The sequence below is a fragment of the Vulpes vulpes genome, chromosome X, assembly GCF_048418805.1.
Source record: "Vulpes vulpes isolate BD-2025 chromosome X, VulVul3, whole genome shotgun sequence".
NCBI lineage: Eukaryota > Metazoa > Chordata > Mammalia > Carnivora > Canidae > Vulpes > Vulpes vulpes.
The window spans coordinates 24497150-24519740 of NC_132796.1; the positions used below are offsets into that span (position 1 = coordinate 24497150).

Genomic DNA, 22591 nt, shown 5'->3' on the forward strand with positions numbered 1-22591 from the left:
AACTTTGCTACTGATATATTCTGAAATATTCTACAACACTTTCTGCCTAAGAGTAAAAACATCATGCTTTTTAATCAAAGTTACCATGCCTTGACATTAAATGTTAGCTTGATTAATAAATTTTGGCAATTCATTCAATATATTGAGAGATTAAACAATAAATTAAGGTAATTGGTGTCAGGAGAATTATCATTAGAAAGTACTCATAAGAGAGGTCTTTTGCTCTAAGGACTGAATTCCAAATCAAGATTGGACAGCCAAAATGATTAAACTCAGTTTCACTATATTGCTCAGCTTTGATCTCTTTCAATTCAAAAGTTTGAATTAATCAAAATGATTTTGGAGTTGTAAAATATGACAGATGTTTATTCATAAAAACAGTTCAGACTATCTGTAACATGCTCCATTTTATAAAAAATAATATATGCGATGGTTGTTGTGGGCATTAGTTCTAGCACATTACAAACACACAAAGCAAAGTCTGGAATTTATCAATTCTTGTTATCAATTTCATTAATTCTACTAGGTTACAGTCTGTGTAAAGCACACTTGACTGTATGAAAAATGTCAATAAAAATAGTTTTTTAAAAGGGGAAGATAAAAGGTACCATTTTTTAAAGAAAAAAAAGTAATCACTGAACCCACAGGCTAAGCTACAAATGCACCATTTAATTACATCAGTGGCAGAAGAATTAAAGGTCTCATAGTAGAATGTGTTTCAGTTGAACTTAAATGATAAATCTTTCATAGTGATCAGCAGAGCTAATATGAAAAATATGATGCCTTATTATTAATTATCCAGTAGAGTAAATCATAAACTGAAGTTCAGGAAATTAAGTTTTATCCTTAAATTTGTCACCATGATGCTTTCTGATAAAACCAATTGACCTTTCTTCGCTCAGCTTCCTCATCCATAAAAAGAGGAGGAATATGTACTTTTTGAGAGCATATTTTCAACCTCTGGTTGATTGGAAAGTAGTTTAAATATATTGCTACATTAACTCTGTTAAAAATGTTACACCAAGTATGAAAATGCTACTAAAACCATCACCTGGTAGTGATCATGTCATTCTTTTTGCTTTTTTCAAGTCAGTTTTCTTTTCTTCACTTCTTCTCTGATCTTGCTGACTCCTGCATTTTATCAGGAAATATTTTTCCTTATGTAACATTTTTACAATCCATTTTCTTACCATTACTTCATTCTATGATCTAGCCCCAGAAATTAAATGGCTTTTCAGACGGTCCAACTCATTTCAAAATTTCTGTTGGAAATATGGTGTTATTTTATTTTCGGTCTTCCTTTTAAGAATTACAGAAAAATGTTTTGGCCAGAAGGAAAAATAAGTATTTACCAGATGAAAGTGAATATCATATAATTTAATTAATTCTTCTAGAAAAAATCCATATAGTGTGTATTTTTTCTTTAAATGTAACAAATCCAAAAATATGTATCATATCTTACATCTTAATTTTTTATCTAAATAATGAATATTCTAGAACGAGCCAAGCAGGTCTAATTTATTTTGGAATTACTAGGTCTCTTATGGACCACCACTGGACACAACTTTTTCCCCGTACCCACAAATAATCTGGCAGAGGGTGAGTGTTGAAGCTATAGTTTGAGTATGAGTGAGAGTTCAGTATAAGGAATCCTAAAATATGGTAGTTTCTATGAAAACAAATATTTTCACATTTTTATTTAGCAGTATTGAAATACAGAAAATTGTTATACTACCCACAACAGAATTTTATGAGTATCAAACCACATTTTACAATTTTTAAGAAACCATACTGTTTGGAAGTAGTGGACATCTCCTGTTTATATCCCTTGAATATTTGTTTACTTCCATCACTAAACTTTCCTTTGGAGTACAACTCCCCTCCTCCTCTCATTTCGTTTAGTTGGGGGTAGGCCCATTACCCAAAGCAGCCAAAAAGTGTCTAGTAAGTTTAAAAATATACATGTTTTGAATAAGCAAATCCACTCCTAGGTAAAAGTCCTACATAGATACCTACTCTTATGCACAATGAAAAATGTATGTGTGTGTATGCTTACAAGATGGCTAATGGCATTATTACTTACATTAACAAAAAATGAAAACCCCAAGTATATATCAGTAAACTGTGAGATAGTCATATAACAGGATATTGTGCATAAAAGTAATGAATAAATGTCAGATAAATGAAATAACAGGGATGAATTTTCAAAAAATTTTAAAAGTTTTTATTTGAATTCCAGGTAGTTAACATACAGTATTATATTAGTTTCAGATGTACAATATAATAATTCAACCATTTCATACAACACCCTGTAGTCATCACAAGTGCCCTTCTTAATTCCTATCACCTATTTAACCCATCCTCCTCCCATCTCCCCTCTGATAATCAGTTCATTCTCTATAATTAAGAGTCTGATGGACCTGGATGGCTCAGTCAGTTAAGCATCTGCCTTTGACTCAGGTTGTGATCCCAGGGTTGTGGGATAGAGCCCCTCATCTGGCTCCCTGCTCAGCAGGGAATCTGCTCCTTCTGTTTCTTCCCTGGCTCCTGCTCTCTCTCTCTCTCTCTCTCTCTCTCTCTCTCTCTCTGTCTCTCTCCCTATCTACCCTCTCTCAAATAAATAAAATATTTTTAAAAGAGTCTTTTTCTTGCTTTGACCCCCCCTTATTATTCCCTTTGCTTTTATTTGCTTATTTCTTAAATTCCTCATATGAGTGAAATCATATGATGTTTGTCTTTCTCTGACTTATTTCACTTAGCTTAATACTCTCTAGCTACATCCATGTTTTTGCAGTGGAAAAAACTTCGTTATTTTTCATGGCTGAGTAGTATATAGGTATATATATATCCTATATATATATATACCTATATCATATATATATCCTATATATATATACCTATATCATATATATATATCATTACTTCTTCATTCATAAATTGATGGATATTCAGATCTTTCTATAATTTAGCAATTATTGATAATGCCACTATAAACATCAAGATGTGGCAATTCATTTATAAAACACATAGCAGAATATTTTAAAATTGGAATCTTCAAAAGTAATACAATGTGAAAAATAAATAGAATACCAAGACAGCTTGGAAAATCAAAACTAACAGAAGACACACCCCCAAAAGAGAAGAGAATTATAGAAAAATAAGTAAATAAATATGAGAAAGGAGGCAGAAAGGGAGGAAACAACGTGAAAAGGAAAAATTATCCCTGGTCTCCTTGAGGAGAGAGTATTTCCTAAGCATTAATCTTAGAGAGAGGAAGAGAGAGAGAGAGATAAAGGGAGAGAGGGAGGGAAGTAATTGTTATTAAGCTGTCTCTTTGCAGTATTATCTGTAATGGTACAATACTAGAAACACCTCAAATGTCCAGAAAATAATAAGGAAATAATTTTATAAATTATGTGAAGCAGTGCCATATAGTAGAAAGAGTTTGAATTACAGTGAGGTGACTTTGAGTAACAGTCCTGCTTTGAACCTGGGTTAGGCAAATGTCCTAATCCTGACTTGTATCCCAGGGAACTCTGTGTCTCCTTCCAAGCCTAAAAATTTGTAATACAATAAAATGTTTCAAAGTTAACATTATTCTGATTTTAGCAGGTTTTCTGAATGGTATATCTCTTTGTAGTGTGGAGGAGAGCAGCCAGTTATTCTTGAAAGAGCAGAATCTCCAAAAGCCAATAAACCATTATCCATTCTTTCATGAAATGCTTATTAAAATGTGCAGGTACTAATCTAAGCCAGGAGTTTTTTCCCCTAAAATGGTATCATGGGCAAGTTAACTTTCAGAGTTACTTTCTTTGGTCCACATAAAATTGTGATCAGAGTTGAATTATATTTAGGCACCCAGTGCAGGACATAGCATGTAATAGACTCTCAAGAAAAGCTTGTTTCCTCCCTCTGGCAAATAAAAGAACAACAAAATGAAAAAAGCAGCAATAAGTTAACTACATGGATATCCTTGTATTGAGAAGTGGTTTGACACCAGAATTGCCACAGTCAGTTTTCATTACTGTGTTACAAATCAGAGTAAAATTAAATTTTACTGAGATTTACAGATCTTATACTCAGAAAAATTATATAAGAGAGAACAAAGCAATTAATATTCCCTGGTCAATTTCAGCCATGATAATCATGTAAGTCGGTGCTCTCTATTGAGAGAACATCTCTGTAATGTAGATGAAAAGAAAAGAGATTTCTCATGATGATGATGATGAGAATTAGCATCTTTGAATGCCTACTGTGTGCATCATTCCTAACACTTTGTATATTTTACCTGATTTCAACTGTATCATAGATGACATAATAGCTTAAAGTCCCCTGTGTATTGACTGAATTTTACCATCTACTGCCACTTGATAGGTTCTGTAGATGTCCCAAGTCCATTCTTCATTCACTTTATAAAAAACAAGTTCTTATTTGTGTAATATGCTAGGCACCGTGATACATCGAAGAATGAATTAAGCAGAGATCTCCTGGGGAAGTTACCATGGAGCAGAAGAGATAAACTGTTCTGTGTTATCCACATAACAGGATGCAAAATAAAAAGTTCAGTATCAAAGAGATGGATCATAAATGGGAGTAGGAATTCTGGGATGGTTATGGAAAGTTTCCTGCACTCATGGAATTTGAAGTCCGCCTTCAAGGAGAGCAAGAATTTGTACATGGAGGTGTCAAAAATTATTTTTAAATCTAAACTTGATGAGGACTTTATTTAGATGGATTATTGCAAAGAGGTAGACTATTGCATGAGGAGGAGGAATGTTGCAATAAGGAGACCATTCTGAGTATAAGATCTGCAAGCCTCAGGCAAAAGGAGTTTTTCTTTTACAGGAAGAAGAAAACAAAGCTAGCAAGAACAGAGTGTGTGGAAGTGGTCTGAACAGGAGTGGCATGATGGGACAGCACATCAGAGAAGATTTGACCCTGAGGCCAGCCTCTTCTGTGGCAGGCCTATTAAGGAATGCCTGCATACTGGCTCATGATGAGGGTAGGGCAAAATTAGGGACCTGAAGGAAGGAGAGAATCTTAACCAAATTATGGCTAACAAGCATTTTGTTCTGGCTTATCAGTGAGGACAGCCATTTAGCTAATCATTTATGAAGTGAAGAAAGGAATTTGGATGGTCTGTGTCTGGCCTTGTCGTAGGTGAACAAAGGAGCATCCATGAGTTTTACCTAAGTCATAAGGGGGAGGGTGCATTTCTACAGGAAACTGTTGCCTGGAACAAAAAAGGAGGGGGAAGTTGCTTAAACTTTACTGTTTTCTAGGATCATAGGTCCCGAGTGAAGTTCAAGATTGTCAGGGGTGCAGGAATAAAAAATCAGTGAGAACTACCTGATGAATGAGGTATGCATGAGAGGGGTTGCATGTAGTCAGGATGTGAAGATTTTGAAGAAGGATGGTACTAATCAATACTAGTAGTAGCTTTCTGAGTGCCAGGCCCTGTTCTAAGCACCTTATACCTGTCACCTCATTTGAATAAGCCTCACAACCATCCAATGACACAGGTACAATTATTCTCCCATTTTATGGCCAAGGAATTTGAACTCCTCAGAGGGTAAGTGACTTTGTCACACTGCTAGTAAGACCTAAAACTGGGGCTGTAAGTCCTACAGCCCATGTCTCCCGGGAGCTGGCCCAACCTCTTTTCATTACTTCAAACTCTTCCTTTAACCCAGAGAGTGAGGGTTTAAAACTGCTGGAAAAGGGAGAGGGGACATACAGTGATCTTCCACTTTCCAAAAACAATCCACTTTGAGAGAAGTTGTGGGACACAGAAGAAAAAATACAGAAAATAATCAACTCCAAGTTTGGTGGTGGTGCACTGGCAATAGCAGCAGCATACGGAACTGGCCAACAGAAAGGACAGTTAACAGAGAAGGTTCTGGATGCAGAGAATAAAACAAACAAACAAAAAACCTCAGTCAGTCAGGGCAGAAGGAGGCCCACTGCTTTGTGTAATTTGTGTGGGAATGGGGATATGAGTGGAGACCAGGGTCAACTTACTACTGTCATCTTTACAGGCACAGGTTTCCAGGCTTCGTTCCACCATGAATGAGATTAAGGCAGGCTTTAAAGTATGAGCAGTAGGTGGAAAACGGCTGCTGCTTTAGTTCTTAAGGGCATTCCTGAGCCATACTCAGTTATCCTCACTAGTACAATTAGCCTTCCAGAGTTAAGGACAATTGCTCAATCCAACAGGCATTCACCTCTCCTTCCCACAACCAGCTATGTATGCATTTATTTCTACTGTTCACAACCACCATAGTTTTTCCTAATGATCATCCTTTGATTCAGCACACTCAGGTCTAATGAGCCAGAGTATATGTAATACATGGTTGAAAATTTTACTGAAAATATTGTTACCTATCTGATGTGTAAGGAATTGAACTAAGTTTGTCAAGAGAGCATAGTTTACATAGCAATGCTAATTGCTAACCAGCAGAGATTTTATTGGAAATGTAATGGATAAAGAAGATGTGGTCTATATATACAATGGAATATTACTCAGCCATTAGAAACGACGAATACGGGGGCAGCCCGGGTGGCTCAGCGGTTTTTTTTTTTTTTTTGAATTTGTTTTTTTTTTTTTAATTTTTATTTACTTATGATAGTCACAGAGAGAGAGAGAGAGAGGCAGAGACACAGGCAGAGGGAGAAGCAGGCTCCATGCACCAGGAGCCCGATGTGGGATTCGATCCCGGGTCTCCAGGATCGCGCCCTGGGCCGAAGGCAGGCGCCAAACCGCTGCGCCACCCAGAGATCCCCTGGCTCAGCGGTTTAGCGCCACCTTCGGCCCAGGGTGTGATCCTGGAGACCTAGGATCGAGTCCCGCATCCGGCTCCTTGCATGGAGCCTGCTTCTCCCTCTGCCTGTGTCTCTGTCTCTCTTTCTCTGTGTCTCTCATGAATAAATAAATTAAAAAAAAAGAAATGATGAATACTCACCATTTGCTTCAACGTGGATAGAACTGGAGGGTATTATGCTGAGTGAAGTAAGTCAATCGGAGAAGGACAAACATATGGTTTCATTCATTCAGGAATATAAAAAATAGTGAAAGGGATTAAAGGGGAAAGGAGAGAAAATGAGTGGGAAATATTAGAAATGGTGACAACATGAAAGACTCCCAACTCTGGGAAACAAACAATGGGTAGTGGAAGGAGAGGTAGACAGGGGGATGGGGTGACTGGGTGACGGGCACTTGACGGGATGAGCACTGGGTATTATACTATATGTTGACAAATCGAACATCAACAATACATTATATATATATATAATTATATATATATATATATTAAAAAATAAAAGCAGTTAACCTCTCTTGAGCTCATTCTGTGCCTCTGGACCAATGGTAGGCACATTCACATCCTTACCTCTTTTCATCTTCCCAGGAGTTAGAGGGGATATCTACTTTATGGATGAACAAATTAAATTAAAGTTAACAGAATTTAATCACTATGCCCCAAGAGTCTGTACTTTAATCCTTAGAGTCCAGTTTTGAACCCAGGCCTCCTTGATTTTAAAAATCTTTTACATCTTTCCACTCTGAATCAATCACTCACATTTTCAGGCCTGATCAGTAACAGCTCTGCTATTGCTCTGTGACCTTGGGGAAATTATTTAACTACTCTTTGACTTTGTTTCTTAGTCTGAAAAGTGAGGCAATCATATCTTCATCATAGGATCATTTTGAAGATTAAATCGATTAATATGGGTAAGGGATTTAAAAGGCCTACACAGCCACCATTTTTATATATGTTAGCTCTGGTTATTGAAGATAATGACTGAGATGACAATGAAACCATGCTCTCTTTCTCAAAATAGCCAAACTCAGTATCTCAGTATGACTTCATGTGCTCTAGCAGTAGGATTGATTATATATGTGAGTATATTCCTTGTTCCACCATACTCTTCTTGCAGTTTAACTTAAATAAAACTACAGAGAACTAGGAGCATTAATTTACTCAAAATTGAATTCACATGTAATTTTATGAAACATAAATTGGGAAAATCCTTTGTGTATATCTTTAAACTTCTCTGAGTTTCTTTTTTTTTCTTTTTTTTTTTTTAAGATTTTATTTATTTATTCGTAGAGACAGAGAGAGAGAGAGGCAGAGGGAGAAGCAGGCTCCATTCCATGCAGGGAGCCTGACATGGGACTCAATCCCCGGTCTCCAGGATCACGCCCTGGGCTGCAGGGCTAAACCGCTGCGCCACCTGGGCTGCCCTTCTCTGAGTTTCTAAAATAAAATTTATATTTGATCTAAGAGAACAAGATGACATCTTTGACAACTGGGTTTGGGGAAACAAACAAACAAACAAAGGATTAAAAGAGCCAACATAATATCAAAGAGGAAGACCAAAACTGATGGGCTGATACTACAGGACTTTAAAATTCATCATAAACTACAGTAATCAAGACTGTGGTATTGGTGAAAGAATAGACAAATAGATGAATAGAACGGAATAGAGATCCCAGAAATAGACCCAGAGTCAACTGATCTTTGACAAAGGAGCAAAAGCAATACAATGGAGTAAAGTTGGTCTTTTCAACAAATGGTACTGGAACAAGTAGACATCCACAGGCAAAGATGAATCTAGACACAGACCTTATACACTTCACAGAAATGAACTCAAAATGTATCACAAGCATATATGTAAAAAGCAAACTCTACAACTCCTAGAAGATAACATTGGAGAAAATCCAGATGACGTTAGATTTGGTGATGACCTTTCAGCTAAAACATCAAAGGCATGAACCATGAAAAGAAAGAATTGATAAGCTAGACATCATTAAAATTAAAAGTTTCTCCTCTGAGAAAGATAATATCAAGAGAATAAGAAGAAAAGTCACAAACTAGGGGAAAATAATTGCAAAAGACATGTCTAATAAAGAATTGTTATCTAAAATATACAAAGAACTACTAAAACTCAACAATAAGAAAACAAATAACCTGGTTAAAAGTGGACATGGCCAACAAGCACATGAGAAAATGCTCTGCATCACTTGCCATCAGGGAAATACAAATCAAAACCACAATGAGATACCACCTCACACCAGTGAGAATGGGGAAAATTAACAAGGCAGGAATAAATGTTGGAGAGGATGTGGAGAAAGGGGAACCCTCTTACACTGTTGGTGGGAATGTGAACTGGTGCAGCCACTCTGGAAAACTGTGTGGAGGTTCCTCAGAGAGTTAAAAATAGACCTGCCCTACACCCAGCAATTGCACTGTTGGGGATTTACCCCAAAGATACAGATGCAGTGAAACGCCGGGACACCTGCACCCTGATGTTTCTAGCAGCAATGTCCACAATAGCCAAACTGTGGAGGGAGCTTCGGTGTCCATCGAAAGATGAATGGATAAAGAAGATGTGGTCTATGTATACAATGGAATATCACTCAGCCATTAGAAATGACAAATACCCACCATTTACTTCGACGTGGATGGAACTGGAGGGTATTATGCTGAGTGAAATAAGTCAGTCGGAGAAGGACAAACATTATATGGTCTCATTCATTTGGGGAATATAAGAAATAGTGAAAGGGAATAAAGGGGAAAGGAGAAAAAATGAGTGGGAAATATGAGAGAGGGAGACAGAACATGAGAGACTCCTAACTCTGGGAAACGAACTAGGGGTGGTGGAAGGGGATGTGGGCGGGGGGTGGGGGTGACTGGATGACGGGCACTGAGGGGCACTTGACGGGATGAGCACTGGGTGTTATTCTATATGTTGGCAAATTAAACACCAATAAAAAATAAATTTATATAAAAAAGTGGACTCAAGGTTTTAACAGACACCACACCAGAGAAGATAAACAGATAACAAGCATATAAAAAGATGTACCACATCAAAGGTCATTAGGGAAATGCAAATTAAAACAAACAGTGAAATACCACTACATATTTATCAGAATGGCCAAAGTCGAGAATAGTAACACTAGATGCTGGCGAGGGTGTGGAGGCACTGGAACTCTCATTGATTACTGGTGGGAATGCAAAATGGTACAGCCACTTTGGAAGACAATTGATGATTTCTTACAAAACTAAACATACTCCTATCATGTGATCCAGTAATTGTGCTTCTTGGTATTGACACAGAGGAGATGAAAACTTTTGTCCACATAAAAACTTGTACATGGATCTTATACTGGCCTTACTCGTAATTGCCCCAAATCAGAAGCAACCAGAACATTCTTCTGGAGGTGAATGGATAAATAAGCTGTGGAACAGTCAGACAATGGAAAACTATTCAATTCTAAAAAGAAATGAGCTATCAAGCCACAAAAAGACACGGAGGAAATTTAAATGCATATTATTAAATGAAAGAAGCCAGTCTGAAAAGGCTACATACTGTATGATTCCATCTCTATGACATTTTGGAAAAGGCAAAACTATGGAGACAGAAAAAAAAAACAATGGTTGCCAGGATTATGGGTGGGGGAATGAGAGATGAATAGATGCAGCACAGGAGTTTTAGGGCAGTGAATATACTCTATATGATACTATGGCATACATTTGTACAAACCCATGGGATGTAGAACACCAAGAGTAAAACCTAAGGTACACTATGGACTTTGGATGATTGTGATGTGTCAGTGTAGACTCATCAGCTGTAACAAATGAGCAGCTCTGCTTGGGGGATCGTGGTGATGGGGGAGCTGTGCATGTGGAGGGGCAGAAAGGTGTATGGGAAATCTCTGTACCTTCCCTTCAATTTTGCTGTGAACCTAAAACTACTCTTAAAAAATATCTTTTATAACAACATAAGTAAAGAATTTCCACATCATTGCCCTCATATGAAGAATCAGAATTGCTAAAACATAAGAAATATTTACCCATATTTCTCATTTGTATGGAACATAGAGTTGCTAACACTGCCTTGACTTACTTGCTCCCTATGGTGCTTGAGCTCCATGGAGCCTGAGTAGAACCTGAATTTTCTTGTCTAATATATATGTTGGTAAGCATGAACTGGGATAAGAGATCAAACAGGTCAACAAAGAAGTAACAGAGAAAGGACAAAAGTACAAAAATAAGGTTCTTTCCTAGAGATTCAAATCTGGATTGAAGTACAAGTTATGGAAGGTTGTGGTGTGTCTGAATATTGATAGTAATGCTCACTTGCTTCCACACAGGCTTTAAATAGCTGTTGGAGTTTCTGACAACTTTATGCTCTGGTGAGTCAGTGTTTGCAGATAATTCAGGCTGAGTTTACAGGTTTGCAGCAGGGATTGCATAAGATATTGTGAAAATCGTATTGAAAGTGATCTTAAATAGTTTATTTTATTTTATTCTGAGTTCAGTTCAAGTGTAGAAATTGTCATAGTTATAAAGGTCCATGGTGAGACCTTTCCATCACTGCTCAGAACTGATTAGCCTGTTATACACACACATACCTCCCATCTCACTCATCCTCAGTTATCCACTGTCACTTTTATAAACATGCATGCATACTCATGCACTCATAATCCCAGATATAAGCCCTTATTGTTTTAAAGTACTTTTGCTTCCCAGAACTATGAAGATCATGCAGCAGGTAGACAGGCAGATCTTCTGATGCTCAGATTTGGCTATTTTCATCATTGATGTACTTCAGTAAGAACAGATCTCAGAGAATTAAGCATCTTAAATCTGAAAGGTTAAACTAGAGATGCCTTGTGACTCAGTGGTTGAGAATCTGTCTTTGGCTCAGGCAGTGATCCCGGGGTCCTGGAATCGAGTCCCACATCAGGCTCCCCACAGGAAGCCTGCTTCTCCCTCTGCCTATGTCTCTGCCTCTCTCTCTCTCTCTCTCTCTCTCTCTCTCTCTCTTTCTGTGGCTCTCATGAATAAATAAATAAATAAAATCATAAATAAAATCATAAATGAATAAAATAAATCTAAATAGTTAAACTAAATCCATTTAGAAGTTCCGCTTTGTCCTCTATATAGCTATGACTTTTGTCTCTTGCTGCCTTGAAGCTGATCATAAAAGAGCAAATAGTGACCTCCCTCTAGTCCATGCAGGCTAGAAAAATGACCTCACAAACTACTGATTTTTGCTTTGTTGAAAAGAAAGCATTTCCATTCTAGAACACAAAATGAGTGAAAAACATCTAAGACTTTTTCAGGACTATACTGATTTCTTCTGCATTTCTGAAACAAAGAAATAACTAAGATACAATTTACACAACTCCAGGCCTGAAGAAACAGGCTCCTATGTGCTAAGACTGGGGCATCTTTCTGCTGCCTCTTCACCTGCCTCAAAACCATTCTCCACATGGTGAAAAACAGATGCTTCAAAAGTACCAGTGGCTCACTCCACATTACTCAAAGGATAAAGTCCCAGATCCTTAGCTGGTTTGTCAAACCATCAACCATTAGTCCTCACTCACCTCACACCCCCCGCCACCATCCATTTGCCGTATTATACTTTACCATCCAGCAAAACTGTTTTTTTTAATTATATCAAGGAGTATTCCTTCTGCCCAGATCACTGTCCACCCTCACCATATACATTCACTTGATTGACTCCAGTGCTTTCCTCAGGTCTAATGTATACCTTGAAGGTGAAGTCTTCTTTAGTCCCCAACATAAGTATGTGTTCTCATAGTGTCAAGACACGTCTGTTTCACACACTTTTATAGTCATATATTTCAAGTTGCGTTTCTCAGATGTTTGGCGTGCATAGGAATTAAAAGGAGATCATGTAAAAATGCAAATTCTGAGCGAGTGCTGCAGGGCCCAGAGCACACACCGAGTAGCAAGGACTTAGAGCCTGTGTGCCTCTCTGGACCTGAGGACAGGATCCTCAGAGCCTCCCACACAGCAGGCCCTGAATTAACAGCCACTGAATGAATTTAAAAAGCGATAGAATCTTGACAATATAACATTTTCATTTTAAAATACAAGCAGTGCTTACAAATAACCATTTGAGAAGAACTTTGTTAACTTCCTTCCTCCTTCTGTATCTTGGTATTTCCATCTGTTCTTTCTGTCTCTTTGCCTCAAAGTTCACTGGTATCTGGAATTTCTACCCAATCCCCTCCTTTTCCTCTATTCCTTTTACACCCTGGAGGCATTTTCAATGCTAGCACTTCTGAAAATAAAAAGCAAAGGAAGCCAGGGAGGAGAGATGAAGAAAAAAGAAACTGTTCTCTTCTTCACATATCAGTTGAGTTACTTTCTTGTTTCTCTAAATCTAACCTCCTTGGACCCCATCAGACTATTCATCAAAGAATCCCAAACACATCCCTAGACTCCACTTTAGTGTTGTAATGCTCAAAAAATGTTGTCTGTATGTTCCTCAGAAATGGAAATGAACCTTATATCAGTCATTTATTTACACAAAGACTTGTCTTTTACCATCTAAGTAAAGATTAGACACATGTAGTCATTTTGTTCCAAATATTTATAGTTGAGTGTATTGTGAAGATGGAATAGTGAAAATAACACAAACTCCCCATGGTCCCCTTACCACCCTTATGCCCAGCCCTTGTCTCAAATACAAAAAATAAACAGTGTTAAAGAGCGGGTGCTGTGGAGCAGTCCTTTGTGGAGCAAAGGAAGAAATTGGTGAAAACATTTTATAAGATAATGATTTTCTTACTGGATGGATCACCTTTAAGAAGTATAGGCACTGCTCTTCTCCATTAGGGTTCGATCTGTTTCCAAGCAGGCAAAAACCATCAAGGAAAACAGTTTCAGGGAGACAGTGTGTACTCGGAAACCTCAGACACATGTGGTTTTAGGAAACCACAGATTGACTTTTCTACTAGAAATACAAATTTTTGTTAGGCTTCAACTTTATTTAATGTCCAAAAGGACAATATAAGGAAGAAGGTTAATTAGTCTGTATTTCTGTATAAAATTTATTGTATGACTTACAGAGTGCTCTTGCACGTGCTCTCGCTCTCTCTCTCCCCCCCGATAGATGATAGATAGATGATAGATAGATAGATAGATAGATAGATAGATAGATAGATAATAGATAGATCTATATATATGATGTAGTATGTATCTACATAAGTAAAATATCTATTTGTATATATATCTAATTCATACCTTCCATGTTTGCATTTCATATATATATATGTATGTGTATATATATATACTCTATATTTTCATTTATTGACAGCTAAGGTAGGAAAGAGATCAGAAGAGAAACTCTTGGTAAATGTGTGGATTTGTCCACTAACAAGATGTTAGACATATAAATTTGATACTAAAAGTGCCTTCTCCCCAAAAACAAAGAGAATAGAACAATTATACTAGGGTGTGAATTCTAGCAAATTAAGAGAAATATCTGCATGATCTATGTTTCTAATTATCTGACAGAGTGCTGTTAATAACTTTTCTGGAAGCCACAAACACAGCAGTAGCACTTAATTATGATGCAGTCTTAAAATATAACACAATGCACTTTTTCTGTGGCCTTCAAGATCACATTGGCAGCAGAGCCTACCATAATGAACTGTCCTGAAGCCTTGAGATGCTGTTTTCAGCAATTTCACATTTAAGTATTCAGATTTTACAGTGTGTGAAGTCTGACTTGAATGTGCTCCGCCACAGTAACCTCAAAATATTCACATTTTCCTTTTCTCAATTTAAAGCCATGTTATTTTTAAAAAGCATGCAGAATATTGCAAATAAAGAGCTATAGTGAGCTAAGAACTAGATAGAACCCCCAAATTCTTCAAGATATGCTAATGATTATTTTGTCCAGTCAATTTAATTTTGCTGCAGCACACACATAAAGAAAGATATTTCACACTCCCCATGGTTCTCAGTGGTGAACATACACCAGCCCATAATTCTCAGCACACAATTATTCAGTTATCTACCTGCAAACAAGAAAATTCATTCCTTGTCATTTGATATTTTGTTTCACATCATGTAAGCATATGTCTTAAGGATTAATAAAATTATAAATTATATATTTGATGACTAAACAGGAGAAAATCTCTTAAACACTCTTACATTTTCTGTAATTTTCTTCATTTTACAAATATTATACCCCTTTTGCTACTTCTTTTATCTTAATTAGAAAGAGTAATTGGGCCACCTAGGTAGCTTAGTCTGTCAACCGGTGGACCAGCAGACCCTTGATTTCAGCTCAGATCATGATCTCAGGGTCTTGAGATCGAACCCCGAGTCAGGCTCGATGCTGGGAGCAGAGCCTACTTAAGTTTCTCTCTCTCTCTCTCTCTCTCTCTCTCTCTCTCTCTCCCCCTCTGCACACCCTCCTCCATTCTCTCTCCCTCTCTAAAAAAAATAAAGGGTAGCAAAAGGGTTTGATGGATAAGAAAAAGAGAAGAAAAGGAAAAGTTAAGTCTTCCTAATAAGGAATATTATGCTGAATACTAACTACCACAATAAGTCATCATTCCTGGGAATTAGAAGGAGCCCCCTTAAATGTGCATATACTATTTTTTAAAGTTTAAAATATTTTACTTGCAATTTTAATTCACCAATATCCTGTGTCCCTTTTTAAAAATTATAGGAGACATTTTTACCCCTCAGGTTAATGCACTTAGCTGCTCTTTTTGGAGTCACTCTGGGGTGTTGCATTAATTTTAGCTGTAGGACAACAATAAAAAGTCATTTTAGTAAACCACAAATTAACTTAGGGGCCTTGTAAATGAAAGCACTTTTCAGAGTGCTTAGTGACGAAGACAGCCTTAATGTTCCCTCAGCTTAGCTGACTGTAGACAGATTTCTTCATCATTATAGGCTCCCCACCTCCATGTTCTTAGAGCTTTAACTTTAGAAAACTTGAAAATGTCCATTCATTCCTTCCCCTTTGAGGTATAAATCAACTCACAGGCTCTTGTCAGTTTTTACATCTCAGAGACATGTTTCTCAGAGACTTGGGAGCCTTCCCTTTGATGGGGAATCATCAAGAGAGCTAAGGTGTCCTCTCTCTAGTCTCTCTGGGAGAGTAGGAGTCTAACTTTGGTAAGTGTCAATAGCAAACACACATAGCCTAATCATACTGACAAATCCCCTCCCCCAGTGTCCTCCAGTACTTTTCTACTAGCTCATCCCACTGCTTAAAAATCTCTCTCACCTTTTGTTTTAGTGGAGCTGAGTTCTCTCTCTCCCCCCTACTACAGTGGCCTTTCATAAACTCTTCCTTGCCTGTTTAATTTTGCCTGGTACAGTTTTTCTAGGAGATTATTTAGACCTCAAGTTTACTGTAAAGGAATCTGGATTGATGTAAATAGATTTTTTAAAGGATTGTAATGAATATTCTAAAGCATAGAAATACCTTATCCACCTGCAATTACTAGGTCTTACCTATTTAAGCCATACTACATTTTTTGCCTACTTTTATCATTCATGGTGGAAATATTCCTAAAATGTAATAAACCTATTTTTTCTCAAAATAAAGAAAACTTTGTTTCTCAAAGTGAAAATAGTTCTGTTTATGTTGTGTGCATGTGTGATTAAATAATACTGCACATGTAGAAAATTCAAATACTGGAAACCATAGTTTAAAGCAGTGTTTTCCAATCTTTATAGAAAGGTTCAGATTTTAACTGCTCCCCCCAAGAGATTTTAAAATGATGGATATATGGTATATCTGTTTATATGCTGTGGCTTTTGGAATGCCATAAACCATTGTAATAGCCAAGATTTGTTTTCCCCTCAGGAACTAATTTCTGCACTCATGGGGTGATAGTACTTACTGAAAATGAATAGATTAAAGCACAAAATAAAGATCACCTAAAATCCCACACCACAGAGGTGACTACCATTTACATTTAGACAAATATCCTTTCATATATCTTGTTAATAATGTTTCATGTGCTTTCTTTTATCCATTCGTGTACATTAGTAACATAATGTGGGCATATTTCCATATTAATACAAATAGACATCATCCTTTTCAAGTATATACTTAATTAAGTATAAGGATATACTGATTAATTGATTAATCAATTCAATTTCCTGTGACATACCTTCTTTCTTTTTCTATTTTGTATTTTAAATAACACTAGGAAGAATATCATGCCATATCATATTTGCACATTTGATATGATTTTTTTGTAGAAGATTGCATATGGTAACTTTACATAGAAAAATATAAACACAAGGCAAGTAAAACATACATTTGATACCAAGATGTCTCAATCAACCAAACTACTATAAAAGTGCATAAAGATAACGTATTCTTATAATGTATCCTAGATTTACAATGTTCCTTTAATTTGGGTGTAATAGTTTAGATGGGTGCAGAAAACAAGATTAGAATTACATGTAGAGTTTGTATTATCTATGTCATAAGGAAATAGCAGATAAAAGCTTTATATTTAAAGACAGAATATATTGTCTTGCTTATATAGTAAACCATTGCTCTACTGCTCGTCTTTCTACCCAAATTGTTATTTGGGTGGGAGCACATCTATCTATAACGTCTATTTGTAAAACTTCAGACATTGTTTCTACCCATATGTAACCATATGAAAATAGGTTATCATGTAAGGTAAGTAATTGAATTTCTAATTTTCTAAGCTCACAGTTTAATGTGAATTCATACCTTCCACTTGCCAGTTTTTTTTTTTTTAAAGTTTTTATTTATTTATTTATGATAGTCACACAGAGAGAGAGAGGCAGAGACACAGGCAGAGGGAGAAGCAGGCTCCATGCACCGGGAGCCCGACATGGGATTCGATCCCGGGGCTCCAGGATCGCGCCCTGGGCCAAAGGCAGGCGCCAAACCGCTGCGCCACCCAGGGATCCCCCACTTGCCAGTTTTAAACTTAAATATATACTTTCATTTTGTAAAACTAAAATAACCCTTGGAGAAGATGTAAGCAACCAAATGCAAATGGAAGTTGTTTTGTGCTTTTCTTGTGTAGTGTTTATTCTGCTTTCACCTTGTTATCTACAAAACATGGAAGTGCCTGATGTGATATCTTTAGAAATAATTTCTCGAAGTGTAATTTCTGGATAAAAAGGCATATCTATTTAATTTTTTTAAATAAAATTTCAAACTGTCTCCCAAAAAGTCTTTACAAATTTATATGCCTTCATATTTTGCATGAGAATACCTATTTACAACACTGGGTATTACCAATTTTTTAAATCTTGGCAAAACTTATAAAGACAAAGTGAACCCCCAATATTCTTTTAATTTTATATTATTTAATAGCTAATTTGGTTGAGTTTTTCAATGAGAATATTGACTATTTGTCTTTTTTAAAGACAAATAATTTTAATTTATCTGAGAGAAAGAGAGAGAGAAGGACTAGAGGCAGAGGGAGGAGAGAAGCTTCCTTCCTGCTGAGCACAGAACCCTGATGTGGGACTTGATCTAAGGATCCTGAGATCCTAACCTGAGCTGAAACAAGCATCTGATGCTCAACCAACTAAGCCATCCAGGCACCCTGACTCTCTAAAAATTCACTGTATTTTTAAAAGAGATTTCCGTGATTTTGTAACATTCAGCAATTTTTTCTATTTTTTCTTTTTTATTCCTTATTAAACATAATTGCCCAGAATATAATCATCATGTATAATAATTTAATATATTTTTACAGTTATGTTTATGGGACCTCTGTAGGGCTCTGTGCCCTTTCATTTCACAAATGATTTTGATTTCTTCTATATTTACTCTTACATATAAATGAAGTTTATGACAACTATAGATACATTAGTGTGTATATGACTGTGTATATGAGCTTACTATTTATATGTGATATGATTCTTAAAATATATTTTATAATTTTATGGAGAGGTATTTGGAAAAAATAACATTTAAAGTAATTACAGAACTTTCATTATCATAGGTAAGATAATATTTTTATATTTAAGGAGAACTTGAACATTCTAATATATTTTTTCATACTGAAATTTGGAGACTTCTCAATTCCCTTCCCTCCTTAATCACTTTTTCTCTGCAGACTAGGCTTTGAACTGACATATTTGATTTTTTCATCCTTATCTCTTTATCTTTATCATATTAATATGTACATTCCTGTGGTTCCAGTTATGCTCATTTCAATTCTTTTTAGGGGCTGGTCATGTGAAACAGCAATACCTGTTTCCATAGTGGGCACATTATTTTGTGCCAACTATTGTCTATTTCTCTAAATTCATTCATGAGAGTTGTTACTGATACAGTTTAATACTCTGCTCATGTAAATTCTGATGTTTCCTCAATATTTTGTATATGGTAATCCATATCTGGAAAAAAATTAAAGCCAATAATTCTGCTTTGGTTTTTTTTGAGAATTATCTACATAACTCAACAGTATTTTATTAAACCTTATGAGGAATGGAGTACTGTTGCATGCTACAACATAGATAAACCTTAAAAGCAGCATGCTAAGTGAAAAAAGCAAGTCACAAAAGACCAGCTATTATATGATACTATTTATATGAAATATACGGAGTAGGCAAATCTATAGAGACAGAAAATTGATTAGTGATTGCTAGGAAAAAGTGAGTAGGGGAAGATTTAAGAGGTACTCATTAATTATTACTTTAATTTATATGTTAGGTCCCTGAATGCATTTGGTCTTCTACTCAGAATCACATAACATAAAATTCACTCTTTTAACCGAAGTAAAGTGTATAATTTAGTGGATTTTAGTATACAGTAGTTCCCTTCTTATCAATGGGGGAATACATTCCAATGCCCCCTGTGGATATATAAAACAGTGGATAGTACCAAATTTTATATGTACTGTTTTTTCTTATAAATACATACCTTTGATAAAGTTTAATTTATAACTGAGGCACAGTACAAGACTAACGATAACTAATAATAGAAAAGAACTATTATAATAACAATATACTGTAATAAAGGAATGTAAATCACCTCTCTCTCAAAGTATCTTATTATAGTGTACTCACCCTTCATCTTGTGATGATGTGAGATTATACAATGCCTACGTGATAAGTTGAAGTGAGGTGACTGATGTAAGCACTGTGACGTAGCATTAGGCTACTAGTGACCTTCTGACAATATGTCAGGAAAATCATCTGCTTCCAGAGAGCACTTGACCAGGGGTAACTGAGACCCCCAAAAGTGAAACCACAGAGTGGTTGGGGAGGGCTACTGTATTCACAATGTCATGCAACCATAATCATTGTCTAGTTCTAGAACATTTCCATTACTCCAAAAATAAACCCCATACCTCCCAATTCCACCCTACTATTTTCTATCAACCACTAATCTACTTCCTGTCTCTATGGATTTGCCTGTTCATAGAATCTTACAAGAGGTGGTCTTTTGTCACTACTTTCTTTCACTTAGCATGTTTTGAAAGTTCATCCTTGTTGGAGCATGTAGCAGTACTCCATGACTTTTTATGACTAAGCGATATTCCATTCCAACAACGTAATATGTATTGTTTATCCCTTCATCATTTGATGTACATTTGGGTTGTTTCTACTGTTTCACTATTATGAATAACGCTTCTGTGACCATTAGTGTACAAGTTTTTGTGTAAACGTGTTTTGAATTCATTTAGGTATATACCTAGTAGTGAAATTGCTGAGTCATGGGTATCTCTGTTTAACTTTTTGAGGAAGTACAAACTGTTTTTCCCAACAGTTGTACCACTTCACATTCAGATACTGCAAACCATATGTTTACAGTGTGTAAGGGCTCCAGTTTTTTAACATCTTCACCAACTTGTTGTTTTCTCTTTTTTAAAATTTCAGCCATCCTGGTGAGTGTGAAGTGGTATCACATTATTATTTTCTGCATTTGTTTTTTAATTACTCGATATAAGTGCATGTGTGGTTTTATAAATGGAATCGATAACAAAGTTATATGACCATCTTGATGCATGCTATGTATCTTGTGGCATACTACAAGGAGTTGACGATTGATCTCTATTTTATTTATAAAAGAAAAACAACATTCTGATAAAGGGTCTGATTATATGTCCTATGCTTTAACCTAAGTCACATTACAGCTAATCATTTCAACCCCTGAAAATCCGCCTTTATTAAATTTGCAAAAATAGCTTTGAAAGAATTGTGTTAATAGATTTCTATGTTAATGGACTGGCTACTCTGGCTTTTCCGCCTACTATCTATAGTGCCCAGAAAAGGGGGCACTCTAAATCATACTTCTTTATAAACTTTCTTGACCTGAAATTCCATTAGTGGGAGGAAAAAAGCAGCTTCTCATTGAAAAATATATTTATATAATACTAATATATAAACCATCCTTTCAGGGTAAGTTAAACTCCTCTAGAAATTTCATTAATTCTATTAGACTGATAGTTATTACAATAAATCTATCCTCATGAAACATTTCACTTCCCTGGAGGCAAGTGGAAGGGGAAGAGGGCGGGTGTTGGAGGGGAATGGGTGACGCGCACTGAGGCGGACACTTGACGGGATGAGCACTGGGTGTTTTTCGGTATGTTGGTAAATTGAACACCAATAAAAATTAATTTAAAAATAGAAAAAAAACAATATGGGAAAAGGGGAGAAAGAAACTAACACTAACAGTATATAGGTTTTAGATTTTCTTTCATTTGGGTTTTATTTTGATGATTTCAATCTCTTTTCAAAACGATTTTAGCTTTAATGACAAAGGTGAGATTCTTACAAGTATCTTCTTAGGAATTCTCATACTGGGACATTTGAAAAAGTTTTTCTTTTACTAGGTACAGTGATCTTGCACATATTCTCATTCAAGTACCTGGGAAGCACTTACGGGCAAACTAGTAACTGACAAAATTTGTGAGGACTTCTGAAGAAAAAAATGGAGAAGAATGCAAATATCTTACAAGAATTTGTATACCCCTCTTTACTTACTCACTTGTGTGGAGACAAGACCCAAAAGGTGATGGATAGTAGCAGAAACCTCCCCTTCTGCTTGATAAGTCCAAACAGAGAGCTATCTTTTAGGGATGGCTAATTTTGTTTTTATTTCTGATAGATGAAGACTTAAGCTCCTTGAAAGTGAAATTAAAATTTCCTGGAGTGACTGAAGGCAAAATCATTAATTAAAGACAGCTAACAGGGATCCCTGGGTGGCGCAGCGGTTTAGCGCCTGCCTTTGGCCCAGGGCGCGATCTTGGAGACCCGGGATCGAATCCCACGTCGGGCTCCCGGTGCATGGAGCCTGCTTCTCCCTCTGCCTGTGTCTCTGCCTCTCTCTCTCTCTCTCTCACTGTGTGCCTATCATAAATAAATAAAAATTAAAAAAATATATATAAAAAAATAAATAAAGACAGCTAACAAAGAAAATATACAGCCTACTTTGTAAAGGCCCCAAATGAGATCTTAGCTACTATACTACTATTTTAAGATACTATGGTATTTAAAGTTACTTCCGTGTTGCACTAATTTAATAAAATGTGTTATGTGCATTACATAATTATTAAAGATTCTTGCTTTCAGTTTTGATATCTTTCATGATAGTGATTTATACTATGTAATTTGGGCAAAAATTCCTCCTGGCATCAAGCAAAGCGTTTCACAGTGAAATTTTAAGGTATATATAAATATATTAAAATTTGCATCTGAAAATACAAAGTTTTTAAGTAACAGCATATATAAGAATTGTTTTTTTTTCTGTATTCTTTACTATGTGAGCAGGCATTATTTTATAATGCCTG

At 36.1% G+C, this 22591-nt stretch overlaps 1 protein-coding gene and 2 non-coding genes across 4 annotated transcripts in view; 1 reads left to right on the plus strand and 2 right to left on the minus strand.

Moving 5' to 3' along the window:
* The window catches only part of IL1RAPL1 (interleukin 1 receptor accessory protein like 1), a 1371532-nt gene that overhangs the window by 835752 nt on the left and 513189 nt on the right, over positions 1 to 22591 (plus strand). The window lies entirely within an intron of this gene.
* Positions 11315 to 11384, minus strand: LOC112919175 (small nucleolar RNA U2-30). Its single transcript, XR_003234839.1, has one exon. It is a non-coding gene; the product is annotated as a small nucleolar RNA U2-30 (small nucleolar RNA).
* On the minus strand, positions 11529 to 11608 carry LOC112919177 (small nucleolar RNA U2-19). The gene has a single exon (XR_003234840.1). It is a non-coding gene; the product is annotated as a small nucleolar RNA U2-19 (small nucleolar RNA).